We start from the raw sequence: 21,256 nt of genomic DNA on the forward strand, positions 1-21,256 counted from the left end.
TGGAAGAGCGGTTCAACCCAGCTAGCACCAGACACAGACAGCTATACTGTCCCTGTGTCCCAATCGAGGGGCCGCAGCCTGCGAAGGCTGCATTTGAAGACCGATTGCGTCATAGCGGCGCACAAAGGCTTGTCCTATTTGGAAGGCTCCTTCATATGCGGCCGAGAAATGCAGCCTTCGTTTCACGGTTTTGAAGGGTCCAACAGATGTATCCTTCGCGGCCCAACATATCCCAAGATTCATTGCGTTTTTTTCAGAGATGGCATAAAATAAAATAAAAAATAACAAAACAGCAACGTGTTGCTCCATCATCTTAACTTTTATATTCCTTTCTTTTTTTCATGTACTTTTTTTATTTTCATCTGTTAGGCAACTTCTTTTTATTTTTTCCTCCGTTGACAAGGCTGTTTCCGTTGGCAGCAATCAGGGTTGCTAGGCAGCACAGGAGCGGCGAGTCGTCACGCAAGGTAACGGCTTGTTACGCAAACCGGAAATGCTCGTAAACGGAGACCTACGGAGACCGTCTCATTTAACAACGCTTGTTCGGCCTTCGAATCGGCCTTCACAGGCTATGGCCTTCATAGACCGCGTAGACCGCGTCCTTAGAAGGATGCGGCCCCTCGATTGAGACACGGCTTCTGTGTTCACCCTCAAACAGGAAGTAGGACTGACTAGACTAACCGCCGTTCACTGGACCCTCAAGTGTGAAACTGTGTCCACTGTATTGCTTTCCCTCTGGTAATATGAACTGTCCTGTTTTTACAGAGTTTGTAGCTCAAGGATTACGGACAGTAACACATCTTTTGTATCTTTCTAAAATCACCAAGCAAGAAAACGTAGCGGAACAAAGAAGACATGCTTATCTCTTACATATACTAGGCACGCAAACAAACAAGTATATTTGCAAATCTTGGTCTTGAAGATGAATCGGTTAGATAGGCTGCACCCAAGTGTCGACATAGTACCAATGTAAAAATAAATTATTGATTTTTTTTAGTTGTGGGCAACATCTGATGATTGGATTTGATTATAGAAAAATGGTGCAATAATTGTCAGATCAAGGAGAGAAAGCTCTTCTGGAAGTTAAAATGGCCAATAAGTAGAAATACACTTTAAGTGTTTGTTGTATACCGCCCCCTTTGGACATAAGCGGTAGTGTTTTCACCACACCAACGCCTGCTGTCCTTGAGATCTTTGTTAGCATACCACTTGCATTTGTTCAGGAAGCCAGCGAAAGAGAGACAGCAGGATGCATGGCGATGAGGTAATGTTTTTAAATGTGACTATGGCAGATTAATAATGGTATGACGCTGGCGAAGCAAATTAACTTTGATTTAGTAGCGTTCAGGAAACACAGGACGATCCGGTCTGCCTGCCATGAATTGTTTCATCTGAATTGGCGGGGATTCGGACCAGAGCAAATGCATTAATAGTAACTATAAACAATAGCATCAATTTCGCAGATGGTCTCCTTTGCTGTTACGGGTCATTTATGATCATCAGAGGGAAATTGAGACTGTTTCATAAACATTGAAAAGTTCCTCATTTGAGGTTTAAGGGCTGACACACGAAATCAGCCTATCCAGTTAACACGCTATAATACAGATGGGTGTCAACGAGAGGTAAAAATATCGGGGAAACACACAATGAACTCAGATGCCTCTATGCAGGGCACACAGGTTCACTGGCTGGCTTGACCGAGTATGAGATTGATGTGAATCATACGCTTTATGGCCACATCTCATGCACCTGTGGGAGACTTTGTACTGATGTGTTGTTTGAGCCGAAGTTATTATTGGTACAGTCAAAACTGGCTTCAGCTTGAGGCCGTGACAGTAGACGCCTGGTTGAACTTGGTGACGCTGTCACTGCATGTCACCATCACACACATACACCCACACACACACACACCCACACACACACACACACACACACACACACAATGTCACATGTAACACAATCAGCTGCAGCAGTTACAGTTATTCTTGATTGCTTAGCAAGGCTTAATGAAACTGGGATCCACTAGAATCTCTGAGGCAAAAAGTTTCCCTTGCATGCCTTTATTTATATTTGCAGTACAAACGCTGTGCTATAATGAATGTCCTAATTTGAAGACCTGCACACAAAAACTCAATTAGTTCACGAAAACTTCCTTGGAAAATGTCTCTTAATAATACTTTACCTGCAATTAATTTGTTTAAAAGTCCTAAGTAAAGGAAACGAAAACAAAGCCATTTAAGAAAAACATATTGGTTCAAGTCAGAGGGGGGGGAATGAGAGGGGTGGGAACAGATAACTATTCCCCAGTGGGGCTGTTCAGATGTAGTCTAAAGCCTCTCAAGGGACTAACGATAATTAAGATATTCAGTAGTCCGTCACCAACTACCGCATTTATTAAGATCTCTTTCATTAAGACCCCCTCCTCCTACGGTATTCGCAGGAGTCGATCTTGACAGGTGGGATGGGATATTGAAGACAAATTCCTTCGCCTGTTTTTTTTTTGTGGCTGAGCGTTGATTGAATGGATCTTTGAATTGCAGCCCCGCATGAGCTCATTGTAACGTTGTCATGACTGACAAAGCCATCCACGCATAACAATGAGCTAAATAACACATTGGCTGTTCCCGTTATGAATGTGTGCCGACTCTGAAACTGCGCACACACACACACACACACACACACACACACACACACACACACACGTCAGTCACTGTGGCCTGCACTGCTTTACAGCCTTTTTGCATACATATCTGTCAGCAGTGTAACGATACAATTTGTTCCCCGAAATGCTTGATGATGAGGGAAACGAAAATCATTAAAAGAAACACGTGGCTCCAGGGTTTAAGACATTGGCATGTTGGTGCACCCAATGGACAGAACAGCTATTAAAAATTGCAATCAGGAAGGGAATAAAAAACCAAGAGTCTGTTTTAAGTTACCGGGGCTTGAATCTAAGATCAGTATATTATGAATCATAAACCACACCAATGGATGATTTGCTCAGTAATGTTTGTTCTTCCAATAAAACATTAGCATGCAAATATAGACCGCAACTTAACCGCCCACAAATCCTATGGCTTACTCACTGTTATGCTTTGGTCTCCAAAGTACTTTAAGGTGGCTATTTATACATTGTTTGTGAAGGTGGGAGTCACCAGCAAGGCCTCAGAGCTAAGGGGCTGTATTGATTAAATGGTGTCCACACACAGAGACTAATAGCTGGGGCACAAAACCCTGCAGACTGCGGTCAGACTGAGCTCTTTATGAACCAATGGCAGAGAGTGTGACAACTGACCTGTGATTCTTCCAGGGCCAGAGTATCTAATATGCCATTTGACAACATTATCTTAAAGGTCACATATTATGCTCATTTCCAAGTTCAAAATTGTAATTTGGGTTTCTACTAGAAACTGCATTCATGGTGTAGTGTCCAAAAAAAACCTCTGTTTAAAAAAGCTCAGTTTGAGAGCCTGTCTCCCAAAGCCCCGCATTCCAAAAAGCCCAGTATGCTCTGATTGGCCGGACCCACATGGGGGGCACAGGCACTGATTGGGATTTTTGATCACAGGTTTTCAGAAAGTTGGAAGTGGTGAAAAGGAGAGAGAGAGAGAGAGAGAGGGTTCCCCCCCCCCCCCCCAAACAGGACCCATATTGATGTTGAAAAAGCATCCCCTATTGGAGTTATGCTCAATTGTCTTCTGGTCATCATCACATGAAGTAAGGTATAATACAGAGTGTCAGTTGTGGTTAAAAGCTCTGCAAAACAAGCGTTTTGTTTCTGCAACACAATACAAGGCTTAATTTTCCCCCGAGGGCTACAGCGTCCCTAGAACAGTAAAACTAATGATGGACAACATGTGTAGTGCGCCAAAATGTTCATTCTGTTTTGTGTGTTACAAAATGCAATGAAGGGGAGAGAAAAATGGAAAAGAAAACAGTGTTCGGGTAAAGGGCGCCAGAAAAGGAAATGTTAGTCGTTATGGGCAATACACTTTCTTATAAGATGGACCTAACCCTCATGTCTAATGGTTAAATATGGAGCCGACACAGGGTTATAGCTTGGCTTAGCAGAAAGACTGGGAATGTCAAGCCTGGGTCTGTCCAAATGCACAGACTCCAACTTCCAGCACCTCTAAACCTGACTGATTAACATGTCATATTTGCTAATTGAAGTTTAAGTCCAGGGAAGTTACTGTTCCAAGTTAAAAGCCCCACACACATAACCCCAGGACTATTTCTTGGCAGGCCCAGTACAATTTTCTGGACTCAAGGGTGGGACCAAGACTCCATGAACTCTCCGCAAGAAATTAACTTTAATTAGTGAGCTGATGAGGTGCTGGTAGGTGTTGTATTTTTGGCAGAGAGGGGCTAGTGGTTTTACCCTGTTTGCAGTTGTTATGCTAAGCTAAGCTAACCTGCAGACACGTGAGTAAATATTTGAAATATTTTTCTTAAAGTGCTTCCATCATCACATCGCTGATATACCAATCAATGCCAATAAACATGGCAGTGTGCCCCACTCCTATGTAAATACTTTTAAATCATTATGATTATGATATTCTGTTCTATTCCTACCAAGTCTGTTCCAAAAAAAAGCCAATGCATTCTACACACTGAACCTTTAAATTCTCCCTACCTGCAGCAGGCCTAATAGCTGGTATCAGTCAAAGTCAACAGAAACTACTCAATCAACTTTTGCCACCATTACTGACTTCCTTGACACTGAGTAAAAAGTAGAAATCAGCAGCAACAATAGTTTGGAACCTACAGAGCGTGTGGAAAAGTGCATGGCGCTGCAGGAAACGGCTTGACACGTTCAGATTGGACAGATGCTGTGACTCCGGGCCACCATTAGAATACAATGTAAACTTTGTGAATTGAAGCTAAATACAACTGACTTCTGTGTCTGCTGAGAGGGCGGAAGCCATAAAAGGTTTCAGAGGCACCATTAACTTGAAGCCTGAAGCGGGTTAGGCATTTGATACTTATACCCAAGACATTCTGCAGTGTTGTCCACACTTGAGACGATGCTAAAATACTTAGAGATTTAGGTGAAAAACTGCAACTGGCAGCGCACGCCGGAAGGTATCCGTGTTCATTTTCATTCTGTGCAGATTCGACTTGGATCTTATTATTCCTTCTCATCCATCCATCCATTCCATCTCCCCTTTACTCCTTCCCAACTTTACGGCGCTTCAGTCGAACTAAGGTGTAAAAACTGTCAGAGAGAAGCTTTTTTGGGAGGCAGACATTAGAAAGAGAACAGATACTGTTCTCAGGGGATAGGGTGCAAACCCGTCCTCATCACTTCTGATGATGCATACTTAGAACAGAAATAACTCTGCAGGGCTCTCTGTGTTCTTGCCGTTTGAATTTACATAAAACTCCTTCAGTGTTTCAGCGTGACAATGAGTGGTTGATTTCCATTGTTTTGCAGGATGCAGCCATGACATAAAACGTGTGTGTGTGTGTGTGTGTGTGTGTGTGTGTGTGTGTGTGTGTGTGTGTGTGTGTGTGTGTGTGTGTGTGTGTGTGTGGACATATATAGTAAAACAAAACACACACACACAAGAACGCATATACAGACACAAAGGTCTACTACTCCCACGCTGTGTGTGTGTCTCTCTCTCTCTCTCTCTTTCTCTCTCTCCATTACACGTCATACAAAACACATCTCACTATGATGGTGATGTAACATGACCCATAGCTCTGCCCTGTATTTCACCACCCTATCCGTGATTCACATCATGGCAGATTGGCTGCGAGCATGACCGTGCATTTGACACACACACACACGGCACCCTGTGACCTGTAAACGAGTGGGTGAGTGACTTTGTCAACTGGTTAACGGCGAGGGTTCAGCTGTGGCTACACCAGCCACGTGTCTGCTCCCACTTTCGTCTTATAATTTATGTCAACAGAGAGATTATTGATCTCTCAAGGGGGAATGTGGCACAGAGGAGGAGGTCAGAGAAGAAAGAACAAACTAATGGCCACTACTATTGACATAAAAGGAAGAAACGTTAAAGAAGAATGGGAGATTTCAGCGATAAAAAAACTATGAATCAATTAGGGAATGCGGTATTGATTAAGTCAAACTATGGAGGCACTAGTGAATATGTTGCGCTAGGCTACAAGGTGTGATGTCTCAGTTAGAAAGTAAACTCAATACAGGGATGGAGACAGTTTGTGTCTACCGGAAACTAACACATTTTTTTCTTTAACACTTGCTCTTAAGTTTTTAATGATGTGAACACGCTTAATGGTCTCACCTCCACAGCTACACCTGGGTCTCCTAACAGATACAGTAAACGCATGCAGAGCACAAGAGCAGGCACACAAAATGTTGACACAAAAACAAGATGTGGGCAACAACAAAACAGCCATCCAATCAGCATCACACCACCAGCAGGCTTATTTGACTAGATTATAAATGGCTGTCCTTTAAATCCCAAACTTATTTCAAACTGAGAAAAAAAAAGAGTTTTGTTCAGTCTCAAATGCACACACACAAAAACATTCTACCTAGTTACATTCAGTTACTGGGCTACATTTCACTATGGAAATTGTAAGTAAGACATTGTGAATACATCAAGATAATGATTTAACCCATTGATGACGGCTGCTGCGCGATGCCACATTGGCTCTCCTGCCTGATGCTGCGTCGCGCAGCATTATTACTTTATCTAATTTTCATGGCATTCCCAGCATAGAATGCACTGTCATTGGTTCAAATACACATGAGGTGGGTTTTGTTGATTTTTTAAGACCACGTGACCACCCAAAAGTAGTGTGGTTTGCCGAAAATCATGTCAATCAAAAAAATAAAAAATAAAACAAAATAATAAAAAAAATACGCCAGCTATGTCGGCGACAGAACAGTTAGTGGCGTTTGGTGCGCAGAATCAAGGTATACTATAGACTACTGACGAAAATCACACAACACATTGCATCTATTTATTAACAATATTTAATAATTTTCTAATTCATCTGATTTTGACGATTTTTAGAAATATTTGTTGGTTTGAAAGCGCTAAGGGAGCATGTTTAAATAAAACCTGTGAACCTTAACTTTTAAATGTATTTTATTTCATGTTTCTATGTGCTACACAGGCTTAGATATTAAGGTTTTTGTAGACTTGACAATTCGTACAATTTTTTCAGAAAACCCTCAGGCATTAAGGACATGCATCCTAGATTGCCATAGTCATCAATGGGTTAAGCTACAGCAGGACAAACATCGGCTACTTATTATGGCGAGACTCCAGAATCATGACAATGCAAGCCTGGCCAAACAACTGACCGTATTGAATGGAACAGCAGCAAAGTCACCAGCAGGGATTTATGACCATGAATGCAATCTAGTTTTTGTGACACTATGCCTTACAAAGCCAAACACTTTACCTGCATATGTAGGCCTATGACTGCAGACAAACAACAAAATAGGTATAAGACTACAATCTGATTTTCCATATAAGTTGATTATTCAAATGAATTGTGCAATTTCTATAAAAATATATATACAGTATAAATAGCCTATATATATTTCAAATACAATCAACAACTGAATGCTGTTACTCTTCATCTAATGCAAAAATACAGCACATCACATTTTTTAAACTACAATAGTTCGAAATGTACTTGAATTAAAAAGCTAAAATTCCTGAGTTCAGCTATTTAAAAAAAAGACAAAAGCTACTTTGTTGCAGTGATAAGAGCAGATGATTAAACTCTTTGCTACATGAACAATTCAATTTTCGCACTCCATTTATTTTCTAAATGGCCCTCTCCGTGTGAAGCCACCCGCAGAGCAGCTTGGATAGTGAGCTAGGTGAAACACAGATGAGTTAAAAGGAGACAAGTACTGAATCATGTTTTGTGGTTCAGCATAAGGGGAGACCTCCACACACAATAGATTAAAGCCCACTTCAGAGCAATGAGTTAGCTAGCCAATTAGAGCTATTGCAATTGATGATATTCATATACATGCTAAAATATGCGGAGGTGAGTGAGTGAGTGAGTGAGTGAGTGAGTGAGTGAGTGAGTGAGTGAGTGAGTGAGTGAGTGAGTGAGTGATGGAGTGAGTGAGTGTGTGTGAGAGTGAATGAGAACGTTCCACTTTTGAGTGCTTTTCTTTGAAAAAAAATATCCAAGAGGAATAAAAAGCAGGAAGCACATAATAGCTTTGTCAGGTTTAACTGTTAGAAGGCTATTTATTCATCTGATTTGCCCTTCAACCCTTTCTGTTTTGCTGTTAAATGCAACAACAAAAAAACAATACAAAATGCTACTGCTGCCCAACAGTAACCACTGATATTGTTTTTTGAAGCCAGGGCAACCAGGCGAATGCAGCAAACCTCCCAGTGGGAATAATACGCATCTTTAAACAATTATTTATTCTAGCTGGGTGAGTTTTTGAAATCATATATTTTCTTCTGCCCCAGGGGGTGGAGATACATTCTTTTTTTTCCTAAGTCAAGCGTTGATTTTTCTCGATACAACTTGCAGCTGCATTGTTGTAATTTGAAGGACGTTCCACATTTTCCCCCCCTAAATTTCTGAATGCACCGGAGAGTCTGCACCGTTTGTTTGGAGTGTGAGGCTTAGGGGTTGGTTTAACACTGAGATCAGAAGGAGCAAATGTCAGCAAGAGAGAGAGAGAGGGGTAAGGAAGCATACAGGTTTGGGAGAGATTTGCAAAGAGAATAGCTGAAAGAGAGAAGAAATGGAAACCGTGGGGCATGTTTACAATGGAGGGTTGGGGGTTTTAACTGTTTTTTTTTCATTGAATTAAGTTTGTTAACCCTGCAGGATATTATTTTTATTTTTTAAACCTTTACGATTCACATTTTTTCCTGCATAAACTGACTTCAAGAGTGCATTTTTATTTTGATTGACTGTGTGTTTCCCAGCTCGTTTTGGGCTTCCCGGAAACTACATAGGCACAGAACTTGGATTTCCAAAGCATAAACATCACAAGTTTTGCATAACGGAAAAAAAAAGGTACAGTGTACTACTCCCCGCTGTTTCTATAAATACTGCCAAAACAAACACTTCCTCATTAAAAACAGCCATGAGCGGCGTATAGTACATTCACACGACTGAAAATAAATCGGGGTTCTTTCACATTATACTTTTCCTCGGGTCACTAGATAGGAGAGAGGGAAACAACAAAATGAAACTCTCTCTCTCACATGAAAAAGCCCTGCTCTTCAGGAATGTCTTCATTTATCCATATACCTCACCATTGCCAGTTCTTGATAAGATACCAGTTATTAAAATCAGGCACACAAGAACCTTTTCCATCGCTATAAAATTACATCCGATATGTGGTTTGGTCAAGATTCCAATCCCCATAATGCAGAAGTGAAAACCCATATATCTTTCACTGTGCCTCTTTCTTTTCTTTTTCTTTTTTTTTCTTCTAAAATGTATCAGTCTCTCGTGTTTCCAGACATTTTTTATTATCCGCAGACAGCAGTGTAGTCCAAATCCCCTATTCCCAAGGCAACCAACAGTTGTGAAAGAGAGCAAGTAATGGAGGGGGGGAAAGTGGCCAAAATATTACCGACCGTATGAATTTCGCATTAAGTAGCGACTGGGCTTGACTGTTGTCTGTTAAAAATTAGACCTAAGGGGTTCAAGAAATAGCCATAGGTGACACAAGGATACTAAAAAGGAGGTGGCTTCGGAAGCAATTTGTTCTTCATAAAAAAAAAATTGGGGGGGGTGGTATATAGCTTTTCAAAAAAGGCCAATGCTTTAGAGAGATTGACAAGTCACTTGGGAGGGGGTCAACTGTACAGAAACTTGTTTGAGGCAAATTTTTAAACGATCGTATCAACCCAAACAACAAATACAGTACATCACTTTAAAAGAAAGTGTTGTGAAGATTGTATATTGACTGGGTTTTGGAATAGGTCTGGTATTTAACGGGAAAAAAATGGAAAAAAGTGAATCCATCAGTTGCAGTAGTGGGCTAACACTGTTGCGTGAGGCATAGTTAAACCAACGCAGCAACAGTTTCCCTCCTGCCAAACCATTCAGGCCCCACTGTGGTTTAATCAGGTGGTGTGGAGTAAACAAAAGTATATTTTTTTTAATATGAGACGCAATGAATGAATTATTCAAATAATGAGGTATTTGCATGCGTGTGTGTGTAAGTGTTGACCTAGTTAGCGAACACTGCTTTGTTTTCAAAAGGAGGTCGTACTAAGTGCACTACCAACGTTTGAACTTTCTCATGAGTGTGTCTGCTAAGATGTTATACATATTTGTTTCTTATTTCCGATGTAGCCCAATAACCCTGACTGTAGTACCCCTTTATCAACAACCCTTCATGTGCCAAATCCTTTCCTTTAAAAAATATATTTTAAACAAGATTGCGTTTGTTTTTTCATTTGGCCAACCAGTCAGTCAGTGCGTTTACATGCAGACTCATAATCGGATAACTAAACGAATAAGACCTAAACATGACTTTTAAACTGCATGTAAACACCTTTATCCGATCTACTTCGGACACAAATCGGCACAATAACGGACAAGAGAAATCGGATAAGAACACCTAGATAATTCGTTCATTGTCGGCTTTCTCTCTGCATGTATACAGGGATCGGATATCGCATATCGGACTTCTCGTTCTGTGCTTGTGTGCCTGCGCGTGATAGGCTACACCATGGGTTATTGACGGAAGGGAACCGGACGTGGCTCTAAAACCACTTGTTGAAAGCATGGTTGAAAGGGCTACAGCGCCACCTAGCATAGTGGAGACAGCCATGCATCGGACATTTATCCGATTTCTGAAAGGCCATGTATACTCAGACAAGTGACACGGTCCGTTCGAGTGTCTTGTTCGATATATGTGATAATCCAATCTAGTTGTGCCATGGAAACGCACTGACTGTTTAGAATGGTTTGATCAAGACATACATTCAAGTGGCTCAAGACCTCAAGACCCAGTCCAATGCCAACTTTTGATGCCAATGCAAGATAAAGATTCTACGAGGTGGGAATTAAGATTATATTTGTGTGGGTAGTGAAGCATATCTGACTAAAAAAAACAACACCCAAGAGTTTGTGTCCTGTCATAGACCTCTGTAATTAACGTTTGCCATTTGATTAACTGTAACATCAAACATTCTCCAACCCTAACCTCCAACCTTTACCTTAGTGTTAAAAGTTGCAGGAACCTAGCTAGACGTTGACCATACTGTATGTGCCGTGCGCAGATACTGTCAAGAAAACACCATGTCTATAAATTGCCTACATTTCCGCATTAAAAAATGTCCACAGTCCTACGTAAAAAAAAATATATAATATAAAAATGTGTGTACCTCCTGTGGGTGACCACCACTAGCTTGTCTCTTTGAGTTTGGATTAGAGCAAAGAGAGTGGTTGTGTCAAAAGTGATTAAAGAATCTGTCATTTGGATCCTGATTCCTGGGCTGTAATGTATAGTTGTCAGTGCGAGGCCTATTAAAGTAATGAGTCCATGACCAGACAAGGATATAAATATATAACCAAGGCAACTCAAGAAGGACACACTGACCATGACTGGTAATTAACTGCAAGAGCGGCCGTCAGGAATAAGCCATAGGGTTTAGTTTATATAGTGATGGTCTCTTGAGAGGCTGACTTGCTTAAGAGTGTACAGTATCTGCATCCCTGCAACGTGCTTAAACATGTGTGTGCTTGAACGTGTGTGTGTGTGTTGTCTGCGTACATCTTGAATGCGTGTGGCTGAGCGTCTGGGTCTGCGCTCCAACTCGGTGGGGGGGGGGGGAGAAGAAGAAGAAGAAGAAGAAGAAGAAGAAGAAGAAGAAGAAGAAGAAGAAGAAGAAGAAGAAGAAGAAGAAGAATTGTAAAAAAAAAAAAAAATGGAACCCAAATCAAAACCATGTGCAGGGTTTTCATAACATGCCATAAAGTCCCGCGGTTCTAACCAATCGCAGGTCGTCTCTCCCCGAGCGAAGTCGTACATCACCCAATTTTGGCGTCTTGTCTTTTTTGTTGCACACACACAGTGGCTGAGAAGAGAGCACAGAGGATACCGAGAGACACGGCCACAGCTACCGACAGCATGTTAATCATCTGGGACCGCACCGCAATGCCACCATGAAGAGAGAGAGAGACAGAGAGAGAGAGGAAGAGAGAGAGAGGGGAAGGCTCTAAAATGGCTGCCACCACCGTGAAAAAAGGGGGAGATGAACTGGTCTCTTCTTTATAAAGTAATTGCGTGCACTACAAAACTAGATTTCCTCTGTACTAGAATGCCTTCCAAGTACGGAATTTTAGTTTTTTTCTCCCAGGGTGCCTTGAGAGGTTCTGTCAACAAGTAGATAGTAAAAATTGTCTTGTGAATGTGGAGTGAAGCCATGCTTGTCCAAGTGCCAGCTCCCTGTCCGGTCTTCTCTGGCCCTCTCCTTTTTCTCAAAAACCTACCCCCCCCCCTCTCTCTCCCCTTGCCCACCACACACACACACGCGCACACACACACACACACACACACACACACACACACACACACACACACACACACACACACACACACACACACACACACACACACACACACACACACACACACACACACACACACACACACACACACACACACACACACACACACACACACACACACACACACACACACACACACACACACACACACACACACACACACACACACACAATCAGTGATGGCCTTGTTGATGTGATGATGCACTCGAGGCTAGAGTATACACACACACACACACACACACACACACACACACACACACACACACACACACACACACTGTCCAGCCTCTGAGAATAGCAACAGATAGCATTGGCGGAGAACAAAACAAATCATAGCACAAGTCAAACACAGATAGACAGAGAGAAAGAGAGAGAGAGGGTGAGAGAGAAAGAAAGAAAGAAAGAGGGACAGTGAAGCGTAGCAAAATGGAGAGCAGAACAAATCTCTCCCTCAGGACTTTCCCGCTGTTTGGGACTCGGTGGCGCATCCACCCCGACCACCCCTTGCATCTGTCTACCTCAATGCCTATCACCCCCCCCCCCCCACACACACACACACACACACACACACACACACACACACACACACACACACACACACACACACACACACACACACACACACACACACACACACACACACACACACACACACACACACACACACACACACACACACACACACACACACACACACACACACACACACACCTCCATATGGCCTAGGTTTGCCTCTTTGGATCTACAGAGCAAGTTGATTTAGCACTCGACAGTGAAGTGAGCTAGACCTGTGGGCTTTGGGCCTGGCTGCAGCAGGTGGGATATGAGGACAGAGAGAGAGAGAGGAAGAGACTTGAACACAGAGCCAAAAACACTATAGGCTTCCCATCTGAGTTTCATTCTGTGATGATAATGAGCTAGAAAATAAGAAAAAGGCTGGATAGAGATGGGCAAGGAGTACATCACAATACAGCTCAAACTCTAGGGGGTACATGGCTTCTTAAAGGGGTAGTTCAGTATTTTTGAAGTGGGGTACTTAGGAATAGTAAGTGTGTTACCTTAACTGTCTGGCGGCAAATTAAAGCTGTGGGAAAAAAAATCTCAGTTTAGCGTATAATTGAACGGATATCAAGATTTTAAGTTAACATTAATATACGTGCTATGTGGAGAGAGAAAAAAAAGGTTTTTTCTTCTGGTCCCTTCTGCAACAGTACAATGCTGATGTCTCCCCCAAACACATTGAAATGACTGCAGTGCACTGACCGCCAGCTCCATCAGGTAACACACATACTATGTAAAGGCAAAAAACAAGCGCCTTAGAAGAAAACACGAAAAACGGCAAGCACAAAGAACCATGAATCTTATAAGAGCGAGAGCAGCCATCTGACAGAGTTTAGGCATGCCTCGTGAATAACATCCATCCAGGGTTCGAGAAGCTAAACAAGGCGGACGTGTGGGGACAATAACAGAACAGGGAGAAGTTGCTTTTCTGGCTCCCCGAAAACAAATCCAGAATCCCCTGCCATCAAGTCATCAATTTGGCTCCATCTAATACATTTTTAAAAAAGCACATACATATAGCGTGTGTAGTTAAAGATATAGCACTTTGAGCAAAACTGGTTCAGATAATGATTTTTTAGATGAATTTAACAACATGAATTGCAGTTGTTTTTCCCTCCACAAGTAGAATGCAGGAATTAAAGAGTTTACATGAAGATGTTTAAAAACCGGTGACTCGGTGAGGATAAATCCTGGTGAGCTGTAAGCATTGTCAGAGGAGCAGAGGGGAGGAGGAGAGTGATGATCTGTATCTAGATTACTGTGTGTGTGTGTGTGTGTGTGTGTGTGTGTGTGTGTGTGTGTGTGTGTGTGTGTGTGTGTGTGTGTGTGTGTGTGTGTGTGTGTGTGTGTGTGTGTGTGTGTGTGTGTGTGTGTGTAATGAGTCATCCCCAACCTTAAACACCCCCCATAATCAAAACATCAACAGAGCACAAGACGCACGGTGCTGGCACAAACATTCCCACACTGATGGACCTGTGCATGAGGACGTGAGTGCATGCATGTACGTGTGTGTGTGTGTCTTTGTCCGTGTGTCTGTGTGTGTGTGTGTGTGTCTGTTTCTGTGTGTGTGTGTGTATGTGTGTGTGTAGCAAATAGTTTGGGTAATGATAGTTCTGTTGTTGTTGCACATTTGGGTTTGCTTTAGGGATTATCTAACTGTGTTTGCACCCAACACAATCTCCTCTCCCCATCTCTTTAAACATTAAGGAGGAACCAAAATAACTGCCCGCGCACCAGAGTTGTTTTTCTGCACGACGTGTTTTCTGTAAGAAGGTGCAGGTTGATAGGGTTACATTATTAACGTATAGGTATTGTGACATTAAAACAATTATGTATTGCATTAAAATGTTTTAAAGAAATGTTTTAAACAAATATATGCACATTTATCAATATCTAAGAACTAGTAAAAACCAAGTAAAATGTGCATCTCTTTAAACAAGTCTATAGGTGAGAGCCTAGTATATAGCTGGACCGCAATTGGGTTTACGTAGCCTAGCGTGAACTAATTTTAATATTAGGCTACTGTGTTGTGAAGTAGGCCTAGATGTACAGTATGTTATCTACCACATCCTTTCACCTGTCGTCTTTTAATTAGGCCAGGTCAGCATGTCTGTCTGCTCATTGGTCTGTGGATTTAAAACATATTTTACAGACAGACTTTGTGGTGCCCCACTGTTTTACTTAAAGTACCGGTAGTATGCCTACTAATAAAGCGTGAATTAGTCCCGTGGTTACTTTCTCGTATCAGTACACCATGCAACACTGGCGTGACAGATAATATCCACATGTGAAATTATGAAAGGGCAACAACCAGAGCCGAATAATGACGTTATGACTTTTCTTACCTATAGCTGAATTTGGTTGCTCACTCACTCTCCCACTCACTCACTCACTCACTCACTCACTCACTCACTCAATCACTCACTCACTCACGTTTGTCCTCGCTCTGTTGCTGCAAAATACTTGTTGTGGAAGCAAAATAGACAAAAAGGCTACAGTGCTAAAAGTTTTCTGCCTGCAGCGTTTAACCTTAAGTATGTTGATGCATTCAAAGAAGTTATACAATGTTCAAGGTGACCATCACCACAAAAGTCATGTAAGTGACGTGCTTGTAGCTTGATTTTTCCACGGTGCAGATTCAGCACACGTATTTCCTGAATCATTCTTACAAGTCTAACATTATACTCCACGATCTCAGACAATTGGGAAATACGTACAGCCATTACCTTTCTGCCATCTCACGGCGCTGTCTTTGAATTGCTTCTTTTAAGCTACGTTTGGTTTTATGTAACGTAATGTGACAATAAAAAAACGTCAAATCCTAACATTTGAGAAGCTGGAACCAATGAGGGCTGCAAGACGAAAAAACTTTCTTGTCACAATAGTTGATGAAACATTTTCTATCGATGGTTTTCATCCAGACATTACATCGAAATATTTGCTATGTTGAAAACCTAAACGATGTCAAGGCTATGTTCCACAAGCTTGTTTGCTTCACACACAAACACAGTCGCAGGTTCTTAAACCAGCTTTAATGGCCAACCATGACGCAAACATCAGCTTATCAATACACTGCATGTGAATGGCTACTTGGTCTAAATCAGTGGGTGAAGCGATTTCAAGTATGCTTAAACGTGATGAACGGCAGACAAGTGCTGACCGTCTGGGATACACAAGCATATCGTTGCCAGTGTGTGTGTGTGTGTGTGTGTGTGTGTGTGTGTGTGTGTGTGTGTGCGTGTGTCTATCTGCTGTCAAGGAGAGGGCCTGTGTTTGTTGTGGAGACGTAGCCGTGCTTGTGAGTGGCTTTGAGGAGAGCCATCAGACAGCGGCGGCGGTTGATTAGGACTGAACCTCCTCTCCACTTAACTTATCACCACACACTAGCGCACAGACGGACACACACACTCCTGTTCAGATAGCAAGTGGCTAGTGTATTAGCCTCTCTCTGCTTTGGGGGCAACTGTTTACAATTGTGTGTGTGTGTGTGTGTGTGTGTGTGTGTGTGTGTGTGTGTGTGTGTGTGTGTGTGTGTGTGTGTGTGTGTGTGTGTGTGTGTGTGTGTGTGTGTGTGTGTGCATGCATGCATATCAATGACCACCAAGTCTCAAGCGCATGTGTGCATATATGCGACTGGGTGCTTGTGTTATCGGTGGTTGAGGTCAGGCCTTGAGATGTTTGCTGCACCAGTGATTGGAGGACAAGAGGTTTAGGCTGTGGTGATTAGGGAAGAGATAGGCAGCAGGAGACACCCAGACCAGACTTGACAACAGAGCACCCTCCTTGTTATCATATCTTCCGCTGCTTTAACCTTAATTTAGCCAGGGGGAGAGAGGTTAACAAAACACGTGACTTAAACATTTAATTTTAAAAATACACTGTCAAAACCACTAAACCACAGTTTTTTTTTCTGTTGACAGCAGCATGAAATCATATACCGGTGAGTAACTTTAAAGAGGACCTATTTTTTTAACCAAAGCTCGATTAGCACCCGCTACCAGTCGCTAAAAGGACTGCACTGTTTTTTTGTCTTCCAAACTTGAGTCACAAAAACATGAATATACAGTAGGACAACAACAAACTCTGTACAAGGATGGTCAACCACGTCTAGCTGCTCTAAGAGTCCAACATCAAAAACAAAAGACTCGACAAATGAGTAGAATACGTCCGCTTGAATCTCCATCAATTTTGCGCCGCCCCTTTAAATGTCCTATACTCTCCCAGTCCGTCACAACTCATCTAACGCTGATGTGGAAGCACACTCGCTGACAGCAGTAACTAATTTGTATGTGCCTTTAAAAGGTCAAAGGTTGGTAAGAGGAGTTTAGATTTCACTTCCAACAGAGAAGAAAAAAAAACCCTGTAAAGGCCTTTAACATGATATACAGCCCACTTCTGTGGCAACAATCATTTGTTTGGACAGGACATAAACGCAGACATTTTCCCACTCATGCAATGTGGGATATTGGTCGGGGCAGACTAGGCACTTTACACTCATGAAAAACTGTCTCTACCGTGATATTTTTTTTCTACACTCCGAGACTGCAGGGTATAAATCTAACCCTCCTTTTGAATCTTCCTCCTTACGGCGGTCCTGATCACAGAAGGATGCTCACCTTTCATACATCAAGTCATATCAGATCACAAGAGATTTCTATTTGATGTGGTGGGCCCAGAATCTCTGCACTGCAACTTTTTTCTTAATTTAAAAGCTGCTTTGGTTTTTGTTCAGAGGCTCTCCCTCTCTCTCTCTCTGGTCTGGTCTCTTGGGAGGGAGGACCAGAAATAATGACCCGTGACCCTCTGAGGCAGATTTCAGAGGTTGCGGGACGTAACTCTGACGTCAGAGAATATTTCTGTTGAAGCGGACCCTGTTTACTCAGCTGACTGACTTGAAGGCAGGAGCGACGAAAGGAAGTGAAGCGGGAAAAAATAAATATGAATAAAACAAGGGGAACTAGATGGATCGACTCGGATAGGGGGATGCAAAAATGTAAATTATTTGACGAATAGCAGAGCGACAGAGTGAAATAGCCCGGACAGTTAGAAGAGGGGAGGGATCTGAAGATAAAAGATAAAGTGGCTATGATTCAACTGACCCTCTTAGGGATGCGAGTTCAACGACTGAACTTAGCGCTTCCACTTTGATCATGGGGGATGGCGAAAATCGCTGCAATGTGGGCTATGAAAATGCAAATAAAAAAAAGGTAAAGAGGGGGGACAGAGAGAATATGGCAGCCTTAGGCCCCAGAGGGAAGTCTAGTACCTAGTATAGGAGATGAGAAAGGGCTAAGGCAGACAGCCAAACGATACTGTACAAATCAAAGAATGAAGGAGAATAAAAAAGGGCATGAAGAGGAAAGAGAAGCAGTGTGGAAATAGTATTACAATGTCCTACCCGAGCTGCTTTTTGACCTACATGTCAATAAAGAAAAAGAAGAAAAATCTAAAAGAGCGTTAGTAAAAAAAAGGGTTTATATGCTCCTGGGGGGGGGGGGACATGCTGAGTTAATTAATAGAGAAAGAACATGGTTGGAAGTGATTTTTACGACTTCAAAACGCTAAGAGGACAGAGTTCAGACCATATTGCTTTAAGTGGAAGAAAAATGGAAATTACAAAATGCACAAAGTAAAGCCAGACTTTTGTTCTTGGCGCACTCGCCCTATCACTGGTAATGGCTCCAGAAAACTTTGAAGGCAAGATGTTGATGCCCGTGGAAAAGCCATCAACACTTGTATTAATTACCCAACCAGATCTGAGGGGAAGTTTTTCCTTTTTCAATAAAAAGCATAACGAAGTTGGTGACTCAGCGCACACTAACGCTACTCGGGCTATGGGAACAAGAGGGAGTGAAAAGAGCTCGTTTTAAAGACCCCCTGGTTTAAACATTCAGTTAAATTGTCATTACGAGGGAAAAAACACAATGGCTCACACACACACAAAAACACACAAGGGATTCACCAGACACAGTGCTTGCATGGACATTACTCAACATTACTGTTTGGAATTGTATCATTAATATAAGTCTGTCCCAATATTTTTTAAATGTCTTGCTGGCATCAAATTCAGAAATGAACATGTACTGTATATTTACAAAGAACAATGAGATACATGCAGATAAGGTAAAACATAAAATATATTGCCTTTCTATTGTTTTTAACTTGAATGTATGTCAAAAAGGATTTACAAATGATACAATTCTGTTTTATATATATTTTACATATAGAGTCCCAACTTTTTGGGAATCGGAGTTGTACTTGATAAGAGCCTTTTTGGGCAAGTGAGCTAAGGCATTTGTGTCTAGTATTCATTTGATGTACTGCATTAGCTGACCTTAAAGCTGCACTAATCAATATTGTTACAATAACAACTGATCTAATCCCAAAATGTGTAATGAAAACGTGGCTGCTTGTATGGGCAAACTAACAAGGAATTATCACCAAACTCCAACTCCAATGTGTCCAGTCTCACCACTCTTATCCTTTTTCCCAGCCACAACTAAAATAAACTGTGTACACTAAGTTAACAGTAGAGGACAAATTTAGCAACTAGCTAGAGGATAATCTGGCAGAGAGCCAGATATTTTCTGAGTAGGTGGAAACCAATACAGAGCTCAATGTTGGAAATAGGTTCTTCAAAGGGTCACAAACATGACTGGAATGAGAAAAATCAATGCTACCGTTGATCTGTAGCTGCCTAATGTGTAATATTCACTCCTTAACAACCTTATTAGATCAACATTGTGTTTAAACCTTGTTTAGCTGCCTCCAAATAGAGAAAGATGCCTCCATCCACAAGATAATGATTTCTTTAAAAAGTCTATAACCATAGCAGTGGCAGAGCAAACAACTGTTTGATGACTTGTCTTTGAGACGCTCAATTTTTTGGATGCCACTTGCGAAAAAAGCAATTTTTTTGTTATATTGTTTTGGAGGACTTGTTAAGTTTCATTCTTCAGCAGCAGCATTGGACTCCGTGATCAAACGCTAATAGCCTTTTCTTCAAGATCAATTCCGCCTCTGATCTCGGAATCACTCAAAGTGCTTTACCCTGTTATGAATCAATGGCACTCGACAAAAAAAAAAAGGAAAAAGAATCGACAGATATTCTTCTCGAAAGCCTCGGAACAAAAGCATGTTCAGTGTGTGCTCAGTCATCTGCTTTTTTGGCCCTTCTTTGCATAATCCTCGCAGGCTGCCATCTGTAGCTTTAACATGCATGGTTCTCACGCCACACCGGGACCTTTCTTGGGGGTTTTCCCCCCTCACTGTCTCATAGACAGAGGGCACTGCCTCCCTTATCCTCTTCCCTCCATCACTGAATCCCCCTCATGCGACCACAGTATCTCTGGAGGTCCGCTTGGCTGGAATTCATTCACACCCGAAGTCCTGGGGGTCGACTCGACTGGGAGGTAAAAAAACAGCCGTTCTGAAGTGGGCTATCACTCATACCCTCTTCTCCTCTACGCTTCCTCTTTGCCATTCTCTTCCATTACTCCCCTGGCCAAATGTATCTATTCGTGTCCTATTTTTTAACTTATTCATCCTCCTCTCCTCTACCAGTGCCCCAGTCCTTCAGCCTGACTCTCTTTCTCTCTATCTGTACCAGCACATCAAAACAAACCATAACTCAAGATGGACCACCACAGCCTCCCACAAGTTCCCATACCAAGACACAGCCAACAGAGGAGAGTGAAGAGGACAGGGATTGAAGATGGGGAGGGAGTGGGAGTTTTTGAGGAGGGGAACAAATCGCCAGATAACACTGACATAATGAGAGAAATCCGGAGTGGAAGTGCAAGGGGGTGGACAGGGAGGCAGGAAGCAATGATGGGAAAAGAAATATACCAGGTGAGGTGAGATGCATGGGGTGTATAAATCTCTTGGTTATAAATGTACATTGCAATGCAGATGCGAAAGATTCTGCATCTATGCAAAGACACTGCATGATCGATCATTGGCTGCCAACACAAAACAATAGACTAACAGAAGTGAAAGCTCGAAAAGGCGCATCTGGTATTTTTTTAAAGCGGTCATTGCTCCCGTCGTTGACTGAGCTCATGCTGATAAAAAGACAATAGCAGACGAATCGAGAATCTAGTTTGCAATCAATCTTCACCTGATGAATCGAATCAAATCGTGAGGCCAGTGGAGATTCACACCTCTGGTAACGATG

At 42.1% G+C, this 21,256-nt stretch overlaps 1 protein-coding gene across 1 annotated transcript in view; it reads right to left on the reverse strand.

Annotated features, from left to right (window-relative positions):
- The window catches only part of LOC307266538 (uncharacterized protein), a gene marked incomplete at its 3' end in the record, with an annotated part of 67,457 nt that overhangs the window by 13,554 nt on the left and 32,647 nt on the right, over positions 1-21,256 (reverse strand). The gene's annotated exons all lie outside the window — the stretch shown is intronic.

Source organism: Ammodytes marinus (assembly GCF_949987685.1).
Source record: "Ammodytes marinus genome assembly, chromosome: 20".
Classification (NCBI taxonomy): Eukaryota; Metazoa; Chordata; class Actinopteri; order Uranoscopiformes; family Ammodytidae; genus Ammodytes; species Ammodytes marinus.